This window comes from Gobius niger (assembly GCF_951799975.1).
Source record: "Gobius niger genome assembly, chromosome: 3".
Taxonomy (NCBI): domain Eukaryota; kingdom Metazoa; phylum Chordata; class Actinopteri; order Gobiiformes; family Gobiidae; genus Gobius; species Gobius niger.
Genome location: NC_136854.1, coordinates 23,644,048 through 23,653,046, shown reverse-complemented (window position 1 = coordinate 23,653,046; position 8,999 = coordinate 23,644,048).

The following is an 8,999-nucleotide window of genomic DNA, read 5'->3' as shown; positions in this document are numbered from 1 at the left end:
AAGCTATGGGTTTCTGTAGCGGTTGGTAATGGCTCCAGTTGTCTCGGGGAGCACAGTGTGTTTATTCAGGACAAGCAGACGCTCTTTGCCGCTAATATCCTCATTATGGGCGATGATGACATGTATTGGCTCCATAAACTATAATCTTTAAACATAGTGATAGCAGTTGTGAAGATTTCAGCCACAACAAGCCTGACTCTCTCTGACAGTCCGTCCCGTTCCTCAGTTGGATACATGGAGATATCACTGAGTAATAACAAGCAGATGCGCTCAGAAATAAAGATAGTGCTTGGGATAGTGCTTGGTCAGTACTTTGTCCATATCCCTATTGCCTGGAAAGTCATACAGGGAGCAGATGAAGGGGTGTGTACTATCATTTGGGAATATAATGCAAGAATTCAAGAATTCTTCACGCCTTATTTCGACAGAATATCATTAACAAAACTTGGTCAAACTTATATTCAGGGAAATCGTATCCTTCCCCTATTTGGGAGTGGAAGTGCAACTGCTCCTCACACATGTGCAAAAGAGAAAGGACCTGTATGATTTATTAGGAACAGATGTGACAGAGTTTTAATGCTAACCTCAAGGTGCTTGTCACTGATTATCTGTGGCTCAAAAGGGCCCTTGATAGCTGCAAATCTTCCGTCACTATCTTTATGATGTTATTCGTTTTATTGCATTATTTTTGTAAATGCTTGTGCTGTTACGTACATACATAGCTAACATAAGCAGGTTTGGGTATTTGAGCTCTGTGATGTAAAAAAAAAAAAGAAGAAGAAAAAGAAAGAAAAGCAGCTTCATGTTGAGTTTAGTCTGGAATCTAATCTCTCGTACTGGAAAGTTGGAAACACTTTGTTTTTTTATCCAATGGGAGTTGCATATGTGCGCCAGATCATTGCCATTATGTGCTGTCACTTAAACTAAAACGATCCCAACATCAATTATTTCCATTAGTGAGCACTTCATCTGTGATGTGGCACTGAATCCTCACGAGAGGTTTTCACTTTATAAGCATGCTGCCTGCAGAAGGAGGAGAAAGCAGAGAGATCAGAGCCCAGCCATGCACCACAAGAGAATGTATCAGTGTTAACCAGGCCCAGATGACAACTCATAAAAGCGCGCTGTGCATTGGAGAGCATTTTACCGGACAATGTGGGAGATGAGTCTATAGTGTTGCAATTGACTGACCTTATTTGACATTTAACATAGGAAGAGACATTTACAGTTGTGCTCAAAGGTTTACATACCCTGACGTTTGCCATTTGTGGTGAAAAAACTGAATTTGCTCTTTGGACAAAACGTTGTTGTGTCCTTGGGCAAGACATTTCACGCTACTCCCGGTGTCCTTGTACATTGGTGCATGAATGAGAGTGTGAATGGGTGACTGGATCCTTATGTAAAGCGCTTTGGGCCTGATAAAGGTAGAAAAGCGCTATATAAGTTAAGAGTCCATTTACCATTTTTATATCATCAGGAAAAAAGAAAGTACCAAAAATGACCCTGATCAAACGTTTATGATCAAGAAGAATGGGCCGCTTTACTATTAGATTATACAAGAACCTCATCCACAACTTCCACAAAAAACTCCAAGCTGTCATTGATGCTAATGGAGGCAATACACAGAACTGGGGTATGTAAACTTAGGATCAGGGTCATTTTGGTACTTTCTTTTTTCATTTTGATTTAAAAAGAGCAAACAAAAAAAAGAGCAAAAACAACGGGTTTGTAAACTTTTGAACATAACTGTACAAAGTACAGGTCATGTATGGTTTCAGATGATCGACTCAATTGAACCTGAAGAGACTGAACAAAAGAAGTCATTAGGAAAGCATTATTGCCATGAATGATTAGTACTTGTTTGACGCACAGACATCAGCATAAAACATTAGCAATATGTTTTAAATATGCAAGTTAGATGTACATTAAAGATGTCTTCCCGCCTGGTGTTGGTACGGGTTATGCAGAGGCGGCGATGGGACAGAGGCGGGTCGCAGCATGGGATAGAGACAAGGCCCGGGAGGAGAAGGTCAAGCCTTCTGCTGTGGAGGATCCCGAGGGATGATTGGTTGTGGTGGAGGTGAGGATGGTGATGGTAGATGATGATGTAGATATTTCTTCCAGGCTGAATTTATGCCAAAGACTTGTTGAATATATTACATTGCCATTAAAAAGATGAAAGCAATATTTTGTTTTCAATTGGCAATTGTTATGGCATCTCTTGGACAGGACTGTGTGAGACACTTGTGTATAAACGACATAAAAGTGAATGCCATCTACCCGAGGTACATGTTCAAATCACAACTTGTATTTTGCTGTTATCTAATATAAGAAAGATGGATGAAGGCCATTTACTGCAGTGATAAAATATTCTGCAGGTATTGGGACTTTTATCTCAACTTTGTCAGCGTTGGCAAAAGACCTGTGTCATATGATCTCCTGCAGCTTAACGGTCATGTAAGCGCATTTACTCATGAAAACTGTTTGACATGTAAAATAAGACTAGTTCAAACAAAACCCTTATATTTGCATGATTAATGTCATATAAACAGTGGAGTCATGAAAGGCCTGAGTCATGAGGCAAAAGTCAGAAAAGCTTGATTCTACATGAAGTGCCTTAAGGAGACTGTGGTGACGAGGATCCCTTTCCCTTGAGAACACAGCTGTGTGTTTTGGACAAAGGTTACAGGCTGCAGCGCTGGTAATGTGCTGCTCATCAGTGTCCGGTTTCCCTGCATTAGAGCTTCTATTGCACAAACAACGCTGGTGCATTCTTACCAAAACACAAACTATGTTGAAATAACAGCAGTACATCAAGGACTTGGACTGACAGACCCTAAGTGAGGAATCTTGTCATTTTCTCGGAACCATCCTGCACCGTTTACATCCATTCATTCACGGCACCAGCTCCAAGGATCATAAACCAAGCTGATAAAAAAACGTCTCTAGTTTTACAGTTTTTTTTAAATGTGCAGGATGTTCTTATAGTGAAACACGCTCTGCCTGTACCCTGCCTGGATAACATCTGGACTCAGTCACTCCTCTGGTCCAGTCCGGGACAGCAGGTCTAATGGAACATGTGAAAGTACAGATCCAGCTCAAACAGCTGCTATTGGCTCAGCCGCATATTTGGCCGGGGCTCTTCAACATGCCCAAGCTTCACGCATTCTCTTTTAATTGCAGTAAATTGAAGTTAATGCAGGGTTTTAGAGGCGGGAGTTGGAGGGAAAAACTGATTGATCACTGAACGAGCTGAGAGGTTTTTAACTAAAGAGGGTGGGGCTCTGCAGGGGAATGAGGTAAATGTAAAGAATGGAAATGCTCCTGGGAACCCTCCATTATGAGCCTAAGGTCACAGTTGACAGATAGTGTTGCCGAGCTGTGTTTCCGTGTGTGTAGCTCTGGGCACTTGAGCCACTCTCACTTTCGTCGGCCGTTTACCAAACAAGAGTAAATGCCCCGCCACTTAGACACGCCAAAACTCTTGAAACTTCCTGTTGCTCGTCGAAAGGTCAAAGAGGTTAACATTTTATCTTGATGAACCATATAAGAGCAGTGAGAGCTTTAGCATGAACTAAAACAAACACGTGGAAACTGATACAAACAGCCCTGGGTTGTTTCAATAGCACTCATTCCTCTATTTTGTCTGGAATGCTGTGATTTTTTTTGTTGCTATCATTGCAGGAGCTACCAGGTATTTCAAACGTTATCAGCTGTCTCGGCTCCGCTTGGATGGGTGCCGATTCTGAGGATATTTGATCGGCGAAACTTCTGTTTTCACATCCCAACAACAACAGGAGGAGGAGGATGACGTCCATTACATCCAGCTGAGTTCCCACACACCACTGACCACATGTTCCCTAAACATCTGCATCCGACTACCACTGATTAATAACAAAACCCATTCAAGCTGATGGTGAAAATGCTGTGTGCTCTCTTGCTATTGAGCAATTGAGCCCACTTCGCTTGGAGATTTGGACTTTCCCTGGCACCGGATAATACGTGCAACACATTTTCATATCCAAACAAAAGTGCAGAGAAAGACTCGACTCGCCAGAAATAGTTAAAACAAAGAATCACGAGGAAAAAAGGGCCTCTGGGGATCAGGGGTTTGGGTTAGCTAGGAAGCAAAGACATTAGAAGACAGCGCGAGGAATGATGGGGGGATCTTTGGTGCTGTAGTCTAAACAAGCTAGAAATAATAGTCATTTCTCTTCAGACGCTGGCATTTTGCTGGCGTTTCCTTACAAAAATCCTTATGGGACTTATCAAATAGTTTTAAAGTTTAGGAAAATACTTCTGAGCCATGTTGTTCTCCTTGCAATCATCTGATCAATTGTGTTGCCCTCCAAAGTGCTCTTGGCATTTACTTTCAAGGGGGCAAAGGTTGAACATAGCAGTTCCCACTGGGCATGTCAAAAGCCAATCAAGAAAGCTTGTGAAATCCATCTCCTCTGCCTCTTGTTTCCTTTTTTCCACTGTCGCCGGTATCAATCCTTTTCAACATGCTCCTTAAAGCTCGCGGCACACAGTCCACATTGTTAGTGAATTGTAAAATCTTTTATAGTGACTTGCTTGGACACAAGCTGCCCCAGTAGTTACAGAGGAGCCAAGAGGGAGACCATTGGGACTCATTAGGGAGTAGTATGTCGCCCGTTTCCTCGTATAACCGGGCTTCCGTAAACAAGTCGCTGGGAAAAGGACTCAAATTAAATGTTAAAATAGAACTGGGAGTGTGTTGTATGCATCTCTATGAAATATGTGGCCCATTCAGGCAGTTGTTTATGGATGTGCTCCTTGGACAGCAATGGAAAGGCAACCCCATCATTCCCAGAATCTCTGTGCTTGATACTATCATATAGGTGCTGTGCTTGCTTGCTTCAACATGTCACCGTCACATTATCAGAGCTACGACTTCGATTTGCAAGCCAACCTTGAAATGCAAAGCAGAGCAGAATACAGTTGTTTCTGTCTTTCACGCATCTGTTAACCCATTCTAGAAATACTGCTTTAAATTGAACGTTAGAGGAAAAGTCCAACATTTTTGGTGTAACATGATCTTGAGCAATACAATAGAGGAAAAAAGCCATAGAACAGCTCTGTTGGCTTGGTGGGTTGCAACTGCCTCATATACAGTGTGAAAACAATTTGATGTGAACTCTAAGCTTACAAATCTAACATTTCCCAACAGACATGAACGCACCAATTCCTTTAACCTAATTTTCACTCCCAATGCAGTGATTTCTTTCTGACTCTTCTTCTTTTTGATAGTTCTATTCATTGGTTTTACCTTAGTGGCAGCCTACTATAGTTTATTATGGTCTCCAAATTGGAGGTGTGGATTGTACAAATTCTTCTGATTTAACTTGGCATTTTACTAGCCCTGGAGGCTATAGTTGTGAGCTGAATCTATGTCAATGCGTTCTCCAGGCAAGCCAAACGGTACTTTGAGTGTGGCCTCTTGAGCACAAAGGTACTGAACTAAAGCAAAGGGCCCTGCTTGTGTTTCAGATGGATGAATCTGACAAGTGTAATTCACCTTGTGTTTTTATTTTATTGATTGACAAACAGATTTAGCACAAGGAATTGTTGAGATGTAACAAAGCCCCTGCAGAGTTTTACATTTCTTACATTTGTATTGCGCGTGCACAAGCTACAGTTGACAAGTTTCTCAAAGCTACAGTCAAGTCAAGTCAATAAGAGTCATAAATCACTCTTATTACCTCAGCTGCCTTGGGGTAGCCTGACTAAGGGAAGGTGGGTGAAATGACTTGCCCAAGGACACAACAACAATGTGCACCAAATGAGCCACCTTAAACAACATAATAATTGAATCTGAAAATATTTTTGGAAACATAACAATGTGCAGATTTTGCTTGACCCTTCTTGTGGCCTAAATGATGCATGGTTTTGCAAGTCTGCCATCCGTCAAGGTGCAGCGGAAATACCTGCACATTTGGGAGACTTTTCAAATATAGTTAAAGTTGCCCTCACGTTTTAGCCAAGGAGCAATTAGTAATAGGAGTCAAGCTGCTGTGTATGCGCTTACAGTCTGTCAGTACATATGTAATATTGCTTTTAGTCCGGCCTCGTGCTCGAAACAAGAGCCAGCTGCTGGAGTGTGCATGAGCTGACGATGTTGTGCTGCGGAGCGAACTGCTTGGAAATGTGGTTTCAGTAGAGACAGAGGGGGGACTGGGTACAAAGTGAGTGAGTGACACAGATATGCAGGCTCAGAACTGAGGAAAACATTCAATTTGTGCCGTTTGAGCCCAAACCGCACTAAATTGGTTACAGAGTTTGGATGACATCATTGCGTTACTGCTTCTAATGGGTTTGGTCAAATAGAATGGTTCAAAGATAGAGCTGCACAATAAAAGAAAATGCAATATCCAAGAAAATGTATTGCATTTTGAAAAACAGTTTATGCCCTAAATGGTAAGCTTTAGGTGATTATCATGCAAAGCGAGTAGCATGTACTAAAGTGGATCAGCAGCAAATTAATTTGTGCATTTTTTACTCACACAGCACAGCTCTTTTACATACGTATCAGGTTGGGGCCCCTGCTGCAATACATGCAATTTCAAATGGTGAATTCGATGCATCATTAATTTATAAAAGCTATTTTCCAACTTGCGCTTGCTATTTACCACCTGTCTTGGTAAATGATGGGAAACAGTATCAGCACTTGAGTTGGTGATTGATGTTCCTCAGAATAAGCCAGCCTTTGATAACAGCCAAAGAAATGATGTAACATTTGATGAACAGGCACAATGCCATAAATGCTGAGTGTTAACAAGCTGCAGCAACATATGCTGGGCTTGTTGACTCCTACTGTTCACACTAGGGCAACCTGATTCAATCAGATTAATACTTCATGTACAATTACATGTTTTCTTAACAATGTAGCTCACAATATACTGTAGAGTTTGTTGCTTTATTTGATTTACTCAAAATAAACGATTTTATCAATTCCACCAAGACATAGCCATGTATGTTTACCACTATTCAAAATAAATTATACAGATAATTAATTAAAAAATAAGAATTATATCAATCAATCAATCAATCAATCAATAGAAAACAAATAATGATTAATTAAATAATAAACTAAACCCCATAATCCGTGGTAGTAAGCGACTGGTAGCCACAGCTGCACAGAGGGAGACTGACAGAAGCGAGGCTGCCAATCTGCAGTATTGGCCCATCCACCTCCAACCACTCACTCACTCACCACATTCACACATGGGTGAAGTGTCTTGCCTAAGGACACAATAACAATCTGTGCCTGCAGGAACCTTCCAGCTATAAGAGAATCCATATCTGAGCTACTATCGCCCCAAATGAAATGGTAAAGGTCGGTAAATGTTAAGTTCAAGAAACAAATCATCGAGCTTTCAAGTTTTTAGGCCCAAAGAAAAAGAGGAAACAGGACTTCACTTCCAATTATTTCGCCTCATGATCTGCTTTGTGCTTGACTGAATTGGGAATCTGCCCATTCTGCCTCAGTGTTTACAGTATGAGGCCCTTTTCTTTTTAATCAGCCAAGAGGAAGAAGCCATGAAGAAACCAAATCTAAAAGTCTATCACATGCCGCTCTCCTCACTCTCACCTTACGACCATCTTGGCCACACATTTTATATCCCAGATGCGAGATGGGGCCAGAATTGGGTGATCTGGCATTCATTTACATTCTCACTGGTTTTAGGAAGGAAGCGCAAGATGGAATTTCAAGGGGCTGCGAAGAAAAAGAAAAAGATTCATTCAAGCGACAACAACATGAACAACATGAACTGAACTCCTGTTTCTTTGTCCGAAATCCTTTCTGATCATTCACTTATTACAGAGACGCGTCTTCAGAATTAGCAGTCATTTGTTTGGAGTTGTTTACACAGTGAAAATCCATACAAATTGCAAAAACACTGACAGACATGCTCGCGCTCATGCCCAAAGTGCCTTGGGGAGATTCATGGCGTAGCTTGGTTAACCCTTACGTTGCTGGTATTGCCTGCCATTACTTGAACCGTTCAAAAGGGTTAGAGGCGAAGTCACGCAGAAAGGAGCAAGTCTGGATCCCATTATAGAAGCAGTCTGTCAGCACCGGCCGGGACACTCCAGACTACAGCAACATGCTCGCACACTATACAGCTGCACGGGACGGTCCAAAAGAAACAGTCACCAGGAGAATGGTAATGACCAGATCCACTTCAATTGCAGACAGAAGGAAAGCACTAAAGAAATACAACAAAGTATCCAAATAATATCCCAAATTGTCTATCATTAATTGGCTTGTGACTCGTGCAGACAAGGAGGCAGAGGAATGTATCTGAAAACAGAATCATCCCAACGTTTACAGGCTTTAGCATTCCCACTGACATGTGATATTACAGCCTTTCTTTCATCTTATCTCTTGTCAGTGCAATTAAAAGCGCCGTTTCCTGTCAAAGGGGATATCTGTATCTAGAGGAACGACTCAGCTGTGATCAGAGGATGATCCCGCCTACCCTACCAAAACTCCCCCTAGACTTTCCCTCTGAACTCATCCTCCTAGGGAAGCCTGCGTGTCCCGGACTTCAAAAGACCACCTCGGGTCTCCATAAATTGCCCTTTAGTTCCCAAACCACAGCAAGTCGGCTGGAGAAGCCACGCAAACGCCGCACTGATGATCGCCTTAACAGGGTTAGGTCATGCAGCCCAGCATCATGAAGTCATAGGACAGCAGAGATGGGGCTGATACACAGAAGAGCGGCCGGTGCTTCAAACATAAGGTCCCTCACGGAGTAATTAACCCTATGTGGGGAATGCTCTTATCACCACAGTCAGGTCTGGTTGGAGTGATCTCAGAGAGTTATCAGGGGCACTGGCAAGGACCAAGTGGTGATGAAGTGCAGAGGAGGCCAGTCCGATAGCCTGAGAGAGCCCCTGTATGAAATGTGTGGTGTAGAGAAAGAGGCCAAGAAGGGTTTGACAGGCCATTAGTGGGCGGCGGTAAATTAGAA